Source organism: Rutilus rutilus (genome assembly GCF_951802725.1).
Source record: "Rutilus rutilus genome assembly, chromosome: 11".
Lineage (NCBI taxonomy): Eukaryota > Metazoa > Chordata > Actinopteri > Cypriniformes > Leuciscidae > Rutilus > Rutilus rutilus.
Genome location: NC_140216.1, coordinates 5,808,449 through 5,826,487, shown reverse-complemented (window position 1 = coordinate 5,826,487; position 18,039 = coordinate 5,808,449). Strand labels below are relative to the sequence as shown.

The 18,039-nt window shown below is 37.3% G+C and overlaps 1 protein-coding gene across 6 annotated transcripts in view; it reads right to left on the bottom strand.

Moving 5' to 3' along the window:
- adgrb2 (adhesion G protein-coupled receptor B2) overlaps positions 1-17,645 on the bottom strand; it is a 312,431-nt gene extending 294,786 nt beyond the window's left edge. For all 6 annotated transcript variants that reach the window (XM_084424669.1, XM_084424670.1, XM_084424672.1 and 3 more), the window contains exon 1: positions 17,048-17,645. The gene's annotated coding sequence lies outside the window, so the exon portion shown is untranslated. The remainder of the gene's footprint in view (positions 1-17,047) is intronic.
- Between the last annotated feature and the right edge of the window lie 394 nt (positions 17,646-18,039).

Genomic DNA, 18,039 nt, shown 5'->3' with positions numbered 1-18,039 from the left:
AGGCTTTTGACGAAAGCACAAAGCCTGAAAATGTTTATATTCTAGTTTTTAGTAGACCTGTGTTGGAAGGAGCTGCGTTTGACTGCGTTTCTCAATACGGAAGTTGAAAGTGCCAACAAAACCCACGCAAATTGATATCTGGATTTATTTTTCTCTTGCCTTATATATAAACACACTATCTCTTGTTTATCAGATCATGTTCAAAATGAAATACTAGCTTACTTAGTGAATACTGCATAGTATTTGCTGACTGGGAAGGGAAATAGTGGGCATTATAGCCATTATTCCATGATAAACATTAAAACAGCATGCTTATTGTCACATGGCCTCATCATAAATTATTAATATACTACCTTTCAAAACTTTTTTTAGAAATAAATTAATACAATTATTCATCAAGGTATTTCAAATAAATGTGTTTAATGTATTTCAAACAAAAATGTTTATTGAGCACTGAATCAACATATTCAAATTATTTCTAAAGGATTATGACAATGAAGACCTGAGAAATGATGCTGAAAATTCAGCTTTGCAATCACAGGAATAAATTACATTTTAACATATATTAATATTAATAATATTTCACACTATTACTGTTTTTACTGTATTTTCAAACAAATACATTTAGCCTAGGTGAGCAGAAGAAACTTTTCTAACACAATTACCACCCCCAACTTCTGAACAATGGTATATTTAGCATTTTAATGTGTCGGATGGATGGACGGACGGACGGATACGGAAGTAAGCAGTGGGGCGAAAACAGGTCGTACAAAAACGTACAAATGGGATATGAATTCATATGAATGTGCCAATATATAATGGTTACAAATTGCCATGAGAGCGAGTTGGATCTTTGCATTAGGCCTTGCAGTGTAAAAGCACCATCACAGACTTGCTTACTATTGCCAGGACTATTTGCTTGTTTTGTTCACCATGTGACCTTGTTCCATTCTGCACAATCCCCACTTGGACACATTTCTCCCTTTCACCTTCCTACACAGTATTATGTGTATTATTTATTTTCTATAAAAGCCTAACCATGGCACTGCTAACCCCACTATTTTATCACTGCAATTTCTAGTCAACAACTTGGTGTCATAAGAAAATGAGTGTTGAACTGGTTGGCAGCAGGCAGTTACAGAATGACGTGGGCAGCCTTGGGCGTCGAGTTACAGAAATTAATTACATATGGATAAAAGTGTACGTTACGTAAGTCCTTTATCAGCTAGGCATAATAATAGCAAAAAGGAGAAGTCTGACAGATGCCATTGCCACTGAGTTTCAAGCACTGCTTTTCAAGTGTGCATGTGCTGGTAGATTATTAACAACCATTTTCAAATCCTAATTAGGGAGCAAATGTGTCACAATATGGAAACACAAGAAAACCCCTTAGGTAAAGCACAGTCAGTTCAGAGGCCATAACCGATTTAATGAAGCCAAAGCTTTTAAAGGGTCAATGTTAAATTAAACTCATGTTTCCAATACAATTGTTTTTTGTTTTTTGATAAATAAATGTACAATTCCACAAATAAAAAGACCTGACCCGATTAAAACTAGCCCTACTTTTAAATTAACATACCTCATATGTCCTGTAAAAAACACAGCATGTATTAATTATGCACATATTGCCATTTTCTGAACATGATTAAAAAATACATATATATTTTCATTCCCAGGACCGCAATATGACATGTTGCATGAGTCTCCAAGGCATTTCAGGCTGCAAAATCTCTGTGGCAGAGATTCATTAATAAACAGACAGATTAATAAACTATTTTGGACGTGCAATTAATATGTGCGCCACAGGGGAGAGAGATGAGACTGAGTTTGTTCATTACATCACATATTAACATAAAGCTTCCTGGGAGCCTGCCATCTACTCAGAGTACTCTCTAGTGAGCTGTTACCAGTGATGATGCAACCTGAAAATCCTTCACTACAATAACTTTTGCTGAATTGGTATTTCATAATCTCCAAGGATGTTGACCTACCCACAGGACACACCTAAAATGTAATTTTCAGTAATGTCAAGTGCACACAAGACTGAAGATCATATGCGATACACATATGCAAAATCCTCAAATATTTACAGATTTTAGTCACTACTTCCTGAAAATCAATCTTCCCATTCCAGCTCATACACATAGCAATGTGATCATTTATTCCAGAGGTTCCCAATTCCAGTCCTCGTGACCCACTGCTCTGCACATTTTGTATGTCTCCCTTATTTAACACACCTGAACCAGATCATCAGCTCATTAGGAGAGACTCCATGAACTGAACTGAGTGTGTCAGATAAGAGAGACCTACAAAATGTGCAGAGCAGTGGGTCACGAGGACTGGAATTGGGAACCACTGATTTATTCTATGTGGACAGACACTAATGAGGAGGTTTGCTCCTACAATTTGAAACTGGTTTGAAATCTGATTTGAATTCAGTTATAAAAAAAAAAAATCTGGTTAGAATGCCATTTGAATTCTGGTTTGACACCAATTTGAAATCTGTCACGGCATCTGCGACAAGTCACAGCGAGTCTCAAAAGTGCACACATTAGAATAGACATTATCAAAGTCCCTTTAAGGCAAGTCATTTCACTTGGTGGCCATCTTTGAAATGCCTATCGGGCAGCTATTTCAGTCTTTTTGAATGGGGAAACATCAACTCTCCAAAGCTGTTCACCAAGCTTATGATTAAATTTCATATTTGAAATCACTAATAAAATCTGACAACAATTGTCTCATAAATTTTGTTTGTAAATGTTCAAATCATGACAAAAATTTTAATTTTCCAGGCTGGACCAGCCAATGCGCATGTGCAGTCATAAGTGCACGTCTCAGAACACTGAGGCTGCATCCGAAATTGCATACTTCCCTACTATATAGTAGGCGAAAAACAATATTTGACAAAACAAAAGTAGTATGTCTGAATTCACAGTACTCATAAAAAAGAGCTGGCACAAAGTATCAGGATGACCAACTTCATACCAGATTCTGAAGTATGCATACAATGGACACTTTACTATCCGATGAGGCCACTGGGGAGCATTTGTAAATGGCAATGCGACGCAACTGATGCTGGTAGATCACATGATAAAGGCAACATGGCAAATGTAGTAACTTTACCAGTTGGCGATTGGCTCTTTTATTTAGAAGGCGAGACTTATTCCGCCATATTCCAAGTCGAACTTTCTGCCATTTGTAGTAATATGACTGCACCATCTTTGTATACTTAAAGTCTTTGACATATTTATATTTAATATATGACAGGAATGAAAATGATGCTGTGAGACATAGAAATACAGTGAGTTATTATACTGTTGTTTAACAACATACCGATTTTTCAGACAGTACATCTATCCCTTACAGCCTAATTTTCATTCCTGTCAAATATTAAATCAATCTTAAATGTCAAAGACTTCAAGTATACAAAGCCGGTGCAGTCATATTACTACAAATGGCAGAAAGTGCAACTCGCAATATGGCGGAATAAGTTTCGCCTTCAGTCTTTAGTGTTATAGTGTGACTGGCATGTGCTGGGGTCTGTCTAGAATCTGGTGGTTTTGGTTGCAAAGTTGGGGACACAATAAAATTAAAAGTAGGCCTGTCACGATAATTAAATAACTGTCTGATCGCGATTATTTGATCTAACCGCGATTGTTTCAGACAACCGCGATTATTGCGCTCTTTTATAGGCCTACGGCACAAGGGGGAGTCATGGACCAAAATAAATAGTACAAGCACTAATTACGTTTTCCAGCAATATATTCAAAGTCATCTGAAGCCATTCCATAGCTTAATGTGAGGGACAGTCGTATATTTACATTGTTAAATTAAAGTTCACAAACTCGTCTGCAGCTGTCAATCATTCCGTTCAGCATTCAAACAGCGCGCGTCGTCCGGTTACGACAGGATACACGGTAAAACTTTCTCCAATGTGACATTGACGTTATAATGCTTGATCTGTAGATAAAGGGCTGTGGATTTGCATAAAATGACTTTATTTTGCTGGAGTTTTTTGCTGTTTCTAAATGACTCGCTCGCTACCGTGTGCCTACACAGCACAAGGACTATGAATTGGCATCAGACGAACAATAACGTCTCGTTTACATATGGTAACCCTCGTTCCCTGAGGGAGGGAACGGAGACGTACGTCGTAGTGACCGGACGATAGGGAACTGGAGTTTAAAACTGTGAAGAAACAAATGATCAATAAACTGTTGGACTGATATAGGCCTACACTAGGATTTGTGCCCTCGACATTTCTTCGCTTTGTGCCGTGAACTTTTAAATGCGCACTTGTGCAGCGCTGCACACTGTGACTCCATGTTGCATTAAGCACATCATTCTGCACCCGCGATGCGCATACGCGCTTTGTTCCGCTCTGTTTTGAAGCGTATCATATTATCATGGTTTGTGCACATTTGTTTTTATTAACATGTTTAGATTTTATTAAATAACTGTGCAGATGTTTTCAAAAATTACTTTTTGCTGCTGATTTATACACTCACTAAGTTTAATAAACAAATTGTCATACACTGAAAAAAACTACTTGTAAGATTTACTTAATAAAATCCTCGTAACAATTTGCACAAGTATATTTTAAGTAAATTTTACTGCTATAATATCAAGTACAACTTACGTGTCATTATCAAGTAAAATTTACTTAGTATTGAATGTAACGCTCATGAAGAAATTAAGTAAAAATTACCTATTTACATTTCATTTAGAAGTTATATTTATTTAAAGTAATTAAGTAAAGTTTATTTATTGTTTTATAATTAGGAAGCTTGCTTTTATGAAATTATTAAGTAAATCTTACCATTTAATGAAGTAAATAAGTAGATTTTATTTAAGTTTTTTTGTTTTCATTTACTTAGTTTTATGAAATTATAATACTCCCTATAATTATGTAAACATTGCTAATTTCTTTTTTATAATCATGAACATAAATAAATTAACATTTTCTCTATATTTTTCACGAATCACACAATTAAAATACAATTAAACAGTTTATTTTTCAGTCATCAAAAAATGTTCTTCATACAAAAATGAACATTCACAGTCATCTCTTGACACAGGTGAATTCAGTAAAACTTCAGAATTATACTGTAACCCTTGTTTTAAACATAACAAATGTATTAAAAAATATATATATATGCAAAACATTCAACATTCAAAACAGCACTCTGAAATAGTGAACTTTTAAAGAATACCATTACAACTTTAATGTATTAAAACATGAACAGCTGAATGTTTAAACAGTTACATCATACCATAGCATTTAATACAACTTCATCCTTAATCTTTGAACTTTTGGGTAAAGATTAAAGGAGAACTCCGGTCATTTTTTGGTAAATTTGGAGTGCTGTCAGTACAGAGAACAACGACAAAAATCGGTGTTGCCTACACCGTGTTATCCTCTTTTAAAAAATTTGCACCCTGTTGACTTCAATGGGGCAAGTACTAAACCTGCTTTTAGCCTCGTAACATCCTTGATGTGTCATTACAAGTGCACAGCCATGTGAGTGATTCCTTCAGAGTGAACACGGGTGAATCTGACTGCAGTAGATGTGAAAGATATGGATAAAAGTGATGTTAATTCAGCCAGTGCACATACCTGTATTTACTTCCTGTTTTCGGTTCGAAGTCCACAGTAGACGATTGTCGAGTTCTCCACTGTTGCTGAGTTACCTATGATCTACTGCAGTCAGATTCACCCGTGTTCACTCTGAAGGAATCACTCACATTAGCTGTGCACTTGTAATGACACATCAAGTATGTTAAGAGGCTAAAAGCAGGTTTAAAACGTGCCCCATTTAAAGGGTTACTTTAGGATTTAGCATTAAGCTTTGCATTAGTAGAAAACCTGTAGTATTTTCGAATTACCATGCTTTCCACCCTCATATCCCCCTGAGAGGAGAGATTTATGTATTTTTTGTCTGGAAAAAATCCTCCGATGACGCAAAAATCGTCATTTTGCGTCATCGGAGGATTTTCTGGCCAGAGGCTAAAGACTACAGCCAGTAGATGGTGTTGTTCCGCATGTTTTCAGCCCGCCCATACAGGGTGGGATCTCACTCACAGAAAATTGCTATTGTCTCACTCACATTGCTAAGAAAATTCCCGCACCTCCGTTGCGAGACCGGCGCGTCTCGGTAATGACGCCACCGGCCTCGCGCTGTTCTCCCGCGGCCCTCAGCCTCGTCCTGCTCACCACAGTAAACATAATGAATGGTGACTGTAGAACGCAAAAGCCGAATCCCGGACATTTTGGGCGATCCCGAAATCCCAGGCAGACTCCTCACGGAGACTCACTAGTAGCCTAACCTTGTTTTCAACTGCGCTGTCTTACTGGTAGGCGTGGCCTCCTAGGGCAGCGAAGCAAGTGCATTCTGGGAGTTGTTGTCTTTCATCCACATAAGCCAAAAATACATTTTCTGGCTTTTCTCAGTCTAGAAAGCTCCAAATTAAAAAATTTCTTCACATTTCTTCTACATAAATGACCTATTTTAAATACACAATCATCTTCCCAGAGGTGAAGTATCCCTTTAAGTCAACAGGGTGCAAACAGGGCAGCAAAAAAAAAAAAAAGGATAACACGTGTAGGCAACACCAATTTTTGTCGTTGTTATCTGTACTGACAGCACTTCAAATTTACAAAAAAATATTAAAATTGACCGGAGTTCTCCTTTAAGAAGGATGGATGCATCAATTGGATCTTCTCCATCAGCACCATGGATGGACGACCAGTATTTGAATGATGTGCTGAGTGATGTCACTGCAGCTGTCCTCCTGCATACAGTTTAGAAGAAAAAATATAAATCTTTTGAGAAACAAAAATAGAAAGTGACTTCATTATCACAACAGAATGAACACATACACTTACTAAAAAAAGTATTATCTCTACGATTAACTTAGCGCACGATGCTTTTAGAAACACAGACCTTATTTTGAGACCTCATTTATGCACGATTTAGTGCAATTGAAAAATTGTAGCTTTATGTGTAGACCTTCCTGGGCAATATTCATTAAGAAAATTCAAACTTTTCCATAGTCAACAGTATAACGTTAACGTTACTTAACGTTACAGCAGAAAAGCGGTTAATGTTAATTTTAAGGCCTAATGTTAGCAAGCTAACGTTAGCAGTTACAACGGTATCCAATCAGTTTGATTTTTTTACACGAAAAACAGTGCTTTGTGAATCTATAAAACTATTGAAAACTTTTCCGATTAAATATCCGTTAACTAATGTAGGAAGTGAAATGTAAAGGCGGGGTTATAACGTTAATGTAATATGGATAACCCAGACCCGTTACACTAATACGAGGCCATGTTATAAGATCCATGTTATAAGACCGCGGGCAGTTATACGATAATGTATATTGAGTCAAGTAAACAAGAATCATCAATCAAAATCCTCACAGACCCATCTTTTATTAAATGTAAAACAGAAAGACAAACTTACCTCAAACACGACAAAAAGCAGCCACGCAGCAGCTCGTCAATCCGTCTGACCCAAAGTGGCAGTTAGACTGTCTTGTCCAAACACGCATGTGCGGATTCAAACGCGCTATACTTTTTTGATTAAAATTTACTTAAAATTACTATGTTTATGTGAAGTGACTATAAAATGTTTAAATATTACAAGCAAATATATAATAAGATTTACTCTTTCCAACCAGTTAATTTATTACTTGAATTAAATGTGTAGATATTTCAAATTTTACTTAGAAAATTCTAGTTCTCATTGAATTTTAATTTTATAAAGTAAAAATTATGATGGTTAATTTAATATATATTACTATACCAAAAAGTTCGTTTTTACAGTGTAGCTATTGAATATATTTATTTAATATTTAAAGGTGTTAACTGTAATCTTACACTGCAAAATGATAACTTACAAAGGATTAAATTCATCACAATTATTTAATGAATGAAGCACAAAGCCCTAACACAGACAATTAATCGTCAAAGCCCTAAAACTGACAATTAATCGGCATAACCGCAATTATTTTTAAGACAATTAATCGTCAGCCAAATTTCATAATTGTGACAGGCCTAATTAAAAGACATTAACATGAAAAGAGATAGTTTTTAGTACAGTAGAACAGTGGGTTTAGATTTAAGACTCCACTCCTGGATCTAGTCAGTCTAATACCTTTGTCTAGCATGTGAGATCTATGCAGTCAAACCCACATCTGGCCACAGCAGCAGCGAGCACTAAGTGACCGTGCCACAGGAATAGATCTGCTGATTGCACCTCTTCAAAGCTAAAGCACTTCTTCTCACCCTGATGTATCGGTCGCATGTTCCCAGCTTGATGATCTGATCATCATTACAGCCGCAGTGGAGGAAATCAAGGGAGGCAGGAACAAAAAGGGACATTGATATGGTTGAGAATGAAGCAGAGAATGGCTGACTACAGTGGTGACATCATACTAAGATCTGGGATACGAAGCTTTGAGCAGAAGCCAGAAGTGTGGGAGATGATAACACTGTGCCTGCTGAGAGACACTTGATGAAGTTCACCTGTTGGCAATGTTGCCTTAATTGAACTATATAAACAAATGACAAATATAAAATGAATGTGCAAAAATTAAAGATCAACCATTTAAAGAACCTCCAAAGAACTTCCAAAGTTGGAAAATCAAGACGATGGCTCAATGTTCATCTCGACTGACTCATGCAATGAAATCAGTCAATCATTTTCAATTAAAACGATTTTCAATTTGAGTAAACGGTCAGTGGACTTGAATAGACTTTCAAGTCATTTTGCACTTATACAGTCATACCACAAATGTGAACTTTGACACTGCCTTTTTTTTTTTTTTTTATAAAACGCTTTTTAAAAAAGGGCTACAGCTACAAGAAGAAAGTAGATTTACATGCTTGACAAATCAGACAACTATTATTGTCCTTACACAGTAACTTGTTAGCAACCCTTATGTTTGAAGTATGTTTGTAGAACAAAAAACAACAAAAGTCACTTCAAGTTATTTTGACCTTACAGTGTTGAAAAGTGAATCAGTTTAAAAATGCTTAAAATCTCAAAGGAATTCCTTTTGGAATCCATGGTGAATAATAAGACATATACAGGGGAAAGAAAGATGAGACCTGTGCACAGTGTGCAGCGTTGTTGAAGCTACTCTAGACCATGTTGCTAGTCTGCAACCACATTAGCATAATTGTAACAGGGCCTTCTAGCTTGTTGCAAGCTAAATGCTAATCACTTAGCACAAGACCTATGAAATTTAACAGCATGATGATGATATTGCCTCAAACTTTTTACACAGACCACATCAGACTTCTGTTGGGAACTCTGTGTACAAACAATGTGTCTGCTGCCAGTGGCTTAAGCTACACAGCGTTCTGTGTACGTTTAATTACTGAGAGTGGTTGCTGTCAAAATGCTTTACAGGACAAACAGTTTATCAAAGCATCATTTACTGAATTGGATTGGCTCCAGGGGCATGTTCATGCGTGTACACGGGATTCACTTCTGCTTCATCTTAATAAACCACCACTAATCTGTACATGCCAATGCTGGAGTTAAATAAGCGTTTTGGGAACTGCTGACACTAACCAAAATATTATAGCAGGAAGACGCTAGTCAAAGCCACCGAGAGATCGGTCAGACGAGCAGAGTAGAATCAGGATATCAATTCATTTAGGAAAAGTAATCATATTAATCATAGGTCATCCCTTTTTGCAATCCACTGTGTGCGTATAGCAAAAGGGACCCGTGAAACCCTGGAGAGGGCCAGGTAATGACTGTAAAGCGAAAGAGTATGATTTAATGGTGTTCTGTTTCCTCGCTAACTGGGAACTATGAAGCTAAATAAACAGCTCAATACAAACATTGAATAAGTCTTGAGCAAGGCTGAGTCAACAGGTGTGAGCAAATCAGATAAATCCAAATATAACATACTGACACTAGAAGAATCAATGAAAGCCTGTTTCCACCTCAGATTAAAAATAATAGTAACAAATCAAAAATAAGTGTATTTAGGCAACTTTATACCTCCCATTTCTGAATATCTCACACAATGTGACTTTAAATCTCACAATTTAACTTAAAATTTCACAGTGTGACTATTTCTCATTTTAAGAGAAGGCTGTATACAGCAACTAACACATTATGCTGATATAAGAGGTTTAGTTGGTTAGAATGTATAACCCATGCCAGTTACACAACAGGCATTGCCTGAAGAATTACTGTCATTTCTGGCATAATGACACTTCAGGCAATTGTCACAAGTTTCCGCTGACGTTATTATATAGGCATCCCCCAAGCGAACTGTGCATCTTTATGAGATAACTGCCTTTAGCTCTCATATTACAAATCAAAATGTTTGTTTCCTACTGTATATCCCCCAGCCATTCATTTCCTGCATCAGTTGTAGTAAGTGAAACAAATATAACTTGAGCAAATAATGTATAACAAAATACAATTAGATATAGAAAATATACTAATCCAGTTTGTCAAATCATCCAGTGATCTGAAAAGAAAACTATTTAAACAGCTTGTTTTTTAACGGCAAGTGATTTTCTGTTTGTCTTAATTACAGATTTGTTAATTCTTAAATCTGATTACCGCTGATTTGTTTTGAACAACAGCTGTCTTGTTCTTGTTGTTGGTCTACAGTTTAAATTTTTTTTTTTTCTTTTGCCTGTTCATACTTCTCTTTTAATGCACTTTCAGTACATTTGACAGTCAGCTGCTCAACTGCTGAAGAGACATTATACTTGTACACTTTGCTCTGCACTCATTGGCATCCAAGTGTTTGAGAAATACAGACAAAAAAATAATAAAAAATAACAATAATAATGAATCACAGAGCATGCCGAATGACAAATACCAATGACAAAGCGTCCTATGATACCCAGAACTGTCAGGAAGTGAAATTCAGAGCTCGGAGTCAAAATGAGAGATTGAGTTTGACCATAAAAATACAGCAAGGGGAAAAAGCCATCAAGACCTTGTGTCGCTTCAAAGTCTCAGGGGTTCTCCCGTACAAAGGCACAGAGGCTTAGAGACAAAGAATCAATACAATCTGTGAGGTTTTAACTTTCTCTTTCAGCTGGACATAATGGAAAAAAAACATTACATAAAAGCAAATATTGCTGCTGGGCAGCGTGCTGAAACCACAGAGTGCACCGCTACAAGTCCTGGAGTCCCTGGAGGACTGAGAAAGATGATGACAGCTCCAAATGGTTGACCAGAGGACAACAGCAACAGATACTTGCATCAAAAAAGCCCATCATTTCAGTCCATGACTGTGTTCAGACTTATTTACAAATGGCTTATCAAAAGGTTACTGCACTCATAGTTAGGTTATATCTTAAAGGGATAGTTGATTCAGTCATCATTTCAAACCTGTATGACTTATTATTCTTCTTTGGAACTCAAAAGGAAGTTATTTCTGAAAATAGTTTCTGAAGTCAATGGGGTCCCACCGAGTTTCTTTGTATGTACAAAACCAGTTGAAGCAGGCATAATAAGGTAATACAGATGTGTAATAACATTAGGGTTAGTAAATGAATGATATACATTTTCATTTTTGGATAAACTATCTCCTTGAATAATTATTTTTGCCTGATATGTGTCTGATATTTCTATTCTAAACAGCAATTAATGTGGTAACATTAACGTAGAGTCATTTTCAACAAATCCATTCAGCTTTAGAGGGCCCTGCACACAAAATTGCCCACTACAAATATTGACACATGAAAATGGGTAGAAGCCAGAGGCACCCTGTTGATCGCAGCATCTGTGCCTCGAAACGCAGACTTCCAGCTTTACACCACGACATGAACAATAGAAGCCGAGCTAGATTTGGCTTTCCTGAATGATCACGTTTCTGAGACCGAGAGCTGATAACAGATAAGAAAGCTCTGCTGGAGGACGACAGACAGGAAAGCCTGCTGAAGCACAGACAAGAGGCTAAAGCGCATTTGTCAGGCAGTATTGCTCACCAGGGCTTTCCCAGCCAGTGAATGCGAGCTGACAGTGTTTGCAAGAATTAAAACATCACGCTTTATCTCACTGCCTAAACCTGATATATCATATTTTCAGTGAGGTGGCTCACGAACTAGCGGTGCTGGCGTATGGTCTACAGCGGAAGTGGGAGGGGTATTTTTCTGAAACAATGCAGCGGCCAGGGACCACTCAACCAGGCAAGACCAAGCTGTTGCCTGGCTCATGATCCATATGCAGTTCTCTACATCCCATCACATGCAGGAGACGATGAGGGGCATCAGTCTCTCTAACAGGATTGAGCGGTTCACGCAGAGCCAGCGATATCCCTCTTGATGTTCAGAGTCAAGAGATAGCCTACATTAGAGCAGTGGTTCTCAAGGCCTTCCAATGTCCAAGACAACATTCAAAGTCCCCTATTTGATGTGAGACTTTTGGATTTAATTTGAAAATGAAATGCAGAAATGCATTTTCATGTATTAATCACTTTTTGTATTGCCAATGTGTGAAGTGCTTCTAACAAAACTTTAAAAAAACGAGGCCTTCCCCGACTTCCTATGTTGTCTGTGAAGTCTATGAAAACCTGTAGACTGATTTTTATTTGGAGGACTTGGGCCAGATTCGCCAGGAAAATCCAAAGGATGTGACGGTTAGGCTCAACTCTTCTGAGAACCTCTCTTCCATTCAATGATGCATGAAATGAATGCTTATTCAATGTTCAGGATAATGCCGCAAGAGCTATTATGTACTGTAATGTCAATGTCTCATGCAAAGAAAAGGGATTAATTCAAACTATTGTCTCACAGCCAGATCTATAGTCTACAGTCTCAAGCATACTTTATAATCAAACTATCATAACAGTGTAATTTGAATTGCCTCATCTGACGACATGATGCCGGTGCAAACATATCCATACCACTATGATCTTTCTTAACTGCCGCTTTCTCCATGCTGTCATTTTCGTTGTGTTTACTTTGTTATTAAGAGGAAAGCGCGCAGCACATATTTACCCTACACATTGCTTGAATTGAAGTGTGAGCACGAGCAATAAGTTGCTGGCTGCAGTTCACTTAATGACCACCAGTGTCACTAAGGATTTCTGAATTCTACACATAGCCCTTTTAAGTTGGGATGTAATTAATATTTTCGTTATGGCCAATATCCAATAAATGTCTGGTTTACATTAAATGTACGAAATTAATAAAGGCATCACAACAACAGCTTGCTTTTTACAATATATGTACAAGATGTAAAATGGATATTCATTTTAAGATACTTAGATTTACAAGTATTATTTTAAACTTTAAGTGAGGGATATATGATGGCAAAGGCAATCCTAATGCACAAATAGAGGAAATGAGCATGCATAATTAAATATCTACTATCAACCAATACTGATTAAAAAGAAAACTTTCTCTTAATATGTCTAAATAAACTCAATATTTCATCCACTGAACAATATCGCACTGACATTGTGCATCCTTACTCTTAAAGGCAGACTAAAATAAATAATATATGCAGCTGGTCTTTTTGATATTGAATATACTGAAAACAATAAACAGCTTTTATGTATATTTGACAAATGAATTTGATTATGCTCTATGGCAAATAAATAAATAAAATGCAGGATTTCATTAATGAGACCTAAAGTAAGCAGGATTAAATTCACTGTAAGGAACAGTGTGTATCACTCTGCAGGAGTGGGCAGCTGTGGAATTAAACCAGCGATTTGCAAAACTAAAAGTTTTCATAATTGACTCATGGGATTTCCGTTGCTCAGCATTCAAAAGGTCATAACTGTTAGGCTAGATAAGAAATATTGTTGGTGCACAACATCGAATTCACGGCATCAAACTAAAAACTGTCTTTTTTTTTGTTTTTACTGCATTCATATGCAATATTCTGACACTGGGGGCAACAGACTATACTGAATATGCTGTCCTTTAATTTCTCCATAACACCTCAAATACAAACCTATGGATTTTGCATAGCATTTGTTTTCAGAGAGGGTTTTAACATGCTAAATGTTAGCATGCTACAGCACAGCACACTAGCATGCTAATACATTCTCTGAGAAGTTATGTAACTGAGATAAAATCTGACTTTTGCATTTTCCTTTAAAATACACCACTGCTAAAATGATTAAAAAGTTGACCTCACTAATCGGCTAGCCAGTTGTTAGGCTTGATGATCCTGGCCGATTCCTAAACGAAACTTGCAGGAGTGTGAACATATGTAAACACAGATCTCTATGTTTAAAAAAATATATATATATTAGTGAGAGCTCAGCTGTGCATTTTCACCAAAGTGATAACATGATGCCAATTTACATAGATCTTGTTTTTTAGCTTTTCAGTAAAGATGGATCATTTTGATATAACTTATTTTAAAACTTTGAAGTCATAATGCAGCTTGGAAGTTTGCAGAGTCTCCCTGGTTGCATTAGAGGAAACTGCACATGTGCATGTTGTTCATTTTCACATAGCAGCGTATGAGAGACCAAATTCAATCCCTGTTATCACACGGCTACAGGTTTAGTACAGGTTGAATCCAACTGGCTTGCATGCCAGGCATAAATAGACAAACTCATCAACTTAGCATAAATGCCTCTCTCACACATCACGCTAAAGGTATTATCCCTAGCAGCCTGTAGACCGGTTTTATTTCTCATTAATTAGGCAAGCTTAACCCTTAAATGGTGTCTGCATCCTAGGAGACATTTGAGAGGCTTGAGGGGGAACAGTAAGAGAGTGAGTGGGCCTAAATTCTGAGTAAAAATATTTAAAGGGAAGTTCCTGCAAATATTCAGGTCAAGCAACTTAAAAAAGCAATGGTGTCAACTCACCACCATAATATAAAAGTCACATGGCAACATGCCGTGAGAAGGTCACTGACCTTGAGGTTAATGTTCCCATCTTTTACCACAGGCGTACAGGACACCCCCACAGCGCAGGGGGCCCCCTCACGGCGTTATGAGCCAATTATAGTTAAACTTCCCCATCTAGAACGATTTTTCTCTGCATTGTAGTCACATCATGCTGTGTGAATCCATGTGCTTATACTGATTTTTAATGTGGCATAGAGGTAGCATTAATGCATTCACACACAATCACAACTGACACAATGCATCACACACTCGAATGTTGATTATTGAGATATCAAGATTTGACATAAATAGTAAGAGTATATTATTACTAGTATGCTACTCTGAATTCAGACTTGTTGTAGTGTACCAAAATTACACGGTTTAAATGACAGAAAACTAATGAATGTTGAACTGACAATATTACCCAAAATAACATGCCATACTATTTCCTTATCCACCTGATTTTTAATGTAATTATTTTATTTTTTTTATGTGTTGATTAAGTTAAGTTTGCCATTTTGAAATTGATTTTGAAATTGATTTGAAAGATTTTAAATTGCCATTTTTCCTGTTGTTAGTCGCTTTCGGATATTTTAGCTGTACAAAAACAGTCCGCTATGCTGCTTGACTCTGCAAACTGGTATTTTATATATTATTATTATTATGTTATATATATATATTTTTTCTATCATAATCACAAACACATTTGTTTGCCGCGCAAACAATTTTAGCGCTTACTGCATTTTGTTATAGTTATCACTATTTACATATAGCAGCAAAAGAATTGAAAGGCTAGCACATTCACAGAAATAGCTATTTCTGATTTGAAAATTATGGTGGATAAATGAAAACACTTGTCCTCAAAGTCAAAACTTGTGGGTGGGCAGGGCCTGTGTCATGGTGTTAAATAAAAAATGCTAAAACCAGCTTAAGCTGGTTGGATGGTCTTAGCTGTTTTTAGCTAGAAGAAGCTGGTCTCCTAGGATGGTGTTCAGCTGGTTTTAGCTGGTTTCCCAGCTTGACCAGCTAAGACCAGCCTGGTCATTTAAAAAAAAAAAAAAAAAAAAAAAAATTCAGCAGGGATATTTGACATAACTCTACATCAATATTTTTGTTAATGAAATTAAAAATAATTATTTATTAGCAACTTAGCAAGGTAGTTTCACGTGCCTGTCTATTAAAGGGTTAATGCACGTGCCATCCGTGTGCGCTTCATTCCATGACACTCAGAAGAATAGTGGACGTTGATTCAATCTACTCTAGTAAAATCTACTTAAAGTGGTAGTATATTGAAGAAAAATGCTAACTTAGATCATCATCTTGGAGTATTAGCGCAGAATATATTATCGTAGTGGCTGCAGAAGAAACGGCGCTGAGAGAGCAGTTGTGAAGAAGACGCGTTCAACAGATGGGCGACTGCTCTTCCTCACGGCCGCAGACCTGTTCGACAAACCTTTGATTCATTAGCATAAAGCCTGGACGGGAATGTTAATCAAAAGACAGCTGCATTGGCTTATGACTAAACGATTATCAGTTTGTCGGTTATTGATGCAAACTGAATTCTATTTTAAGTTGCGGCGTTAAAGGCAACTACAGCGGGCGCCAAATCACAGTAGTATCACCTTCAAATAACATTACAGTCGCGCGGTGACAGTAGAGACTGTCTTTAGACGTCGATATGGACACAATATGACGAAATATCCAACGGGAAATCAATTGTAGTGGAAAACGTACAGACGCAACCCTCCAAATCATGTTTTTTCTTATAGTTTTCCCAATTTCCAATGAGACTTGGTGATTGATCAGTGTCACTCAAGGCAAGCTCACCATAAACGTGGTCTGGCTGGTAGGCTGTATAAAAATATAGGCATATTCTCTCATACATTAAGTTGATGGTCGAGGCATGGGAAAGGCAACAGAGACATTGATTCTGAATGCATTTATATTCTATTGATGCAGATAATAATAATAATAATAATACACAGTGCACATGATTCCGAAGAGAAAATAGGAGACTTGGTTCAAATTCACAGACGGCACTTTCACATATTCCAACTTAAAGGATCATGAAGTAAATGTATTCATAAAGTGGTCGGTCTATGACAATACGCTGGTGTTTTAAACCATCCTAATGCACAGTATGCGAAGCAACGCATTAGCAGATATTTGTAAGACATTAAAAGAAATAAAAGCAGTAACATACCTTGTCTCTGTCAGTAGTTATTCTATATTTCCCGATTTGTTCCGTAGATGCAAATGCAGTTTGCCATCCATGACACGACTCAGTTTGAGATTGAGTATCGTTCACCACAATCTACCCTCGCGAAAAAGAACCCAAGCTATTTTCAGAGGATGAGAGAATAAAAAAAAACTGAAAGGGCAGATATTAAATAACATTAGAATAAAAGGGGGATAATAAACCTAATCAAACATAACAGCAAAAGAAAAAGAGAAAAGAAAGAAGGGGAATAAGAAAAAATGGGCTAAAAAATAAAATGCGGTAGAAAACGAATTGACTTTAGTTCACAAACTGAGGGTTCCAGTAATTCCACGCTGCGTCTCTGTATTCCAAACGAACTGAGTGCGCTCTGCAACGGAAAACGCAGATCTATCCGTTTATTCCCAATCTGCTGCGGTTTTACTTCCAGGACTTCAACTTGCAGTAGCATCACTTACACCTGAGCGTCCGTGTGAATAGAGATTTGCCTTCTCCCTGTCGGATTCGGCAGAACGCTCTCTATGCACTGGCATCCGAGTTCTCGGAAAAGAACCACCGCACTCAGTCAGGCGTCTCTGGATGCCCGCATTCACTGTAGCAGCGAGGACGATAGAGGCGCGTGCACGCTCTTCTTTCTCAAGGGAGTAGGACGCGCGCGCTGGATACCTACGTCAGCCGGCGCGTTCTCCAAATAGAACGCTGTGGAAGTTCACTCCGAATTCTGATTTGGCGATTCGATTTCGCAGCTCGGATTATGATTTCATGTTTTTCTGCATTGGGCTTTGGCTTCCTCTCAGCCTGCTGTTGCAACCGTTGTCGTCAAAAGGAGCCTGACGTGAGTAGACAACTTGACACCAAAATGAACACCAAACAAATTCCAGGCCTCTCAGTTTCTTCTTCATAGTCTAAATGTTTCAGGGGTACAATAGTTTATTAAAGATATGCATGGAATGTTTGACAAACTGTGGTAGGCTATC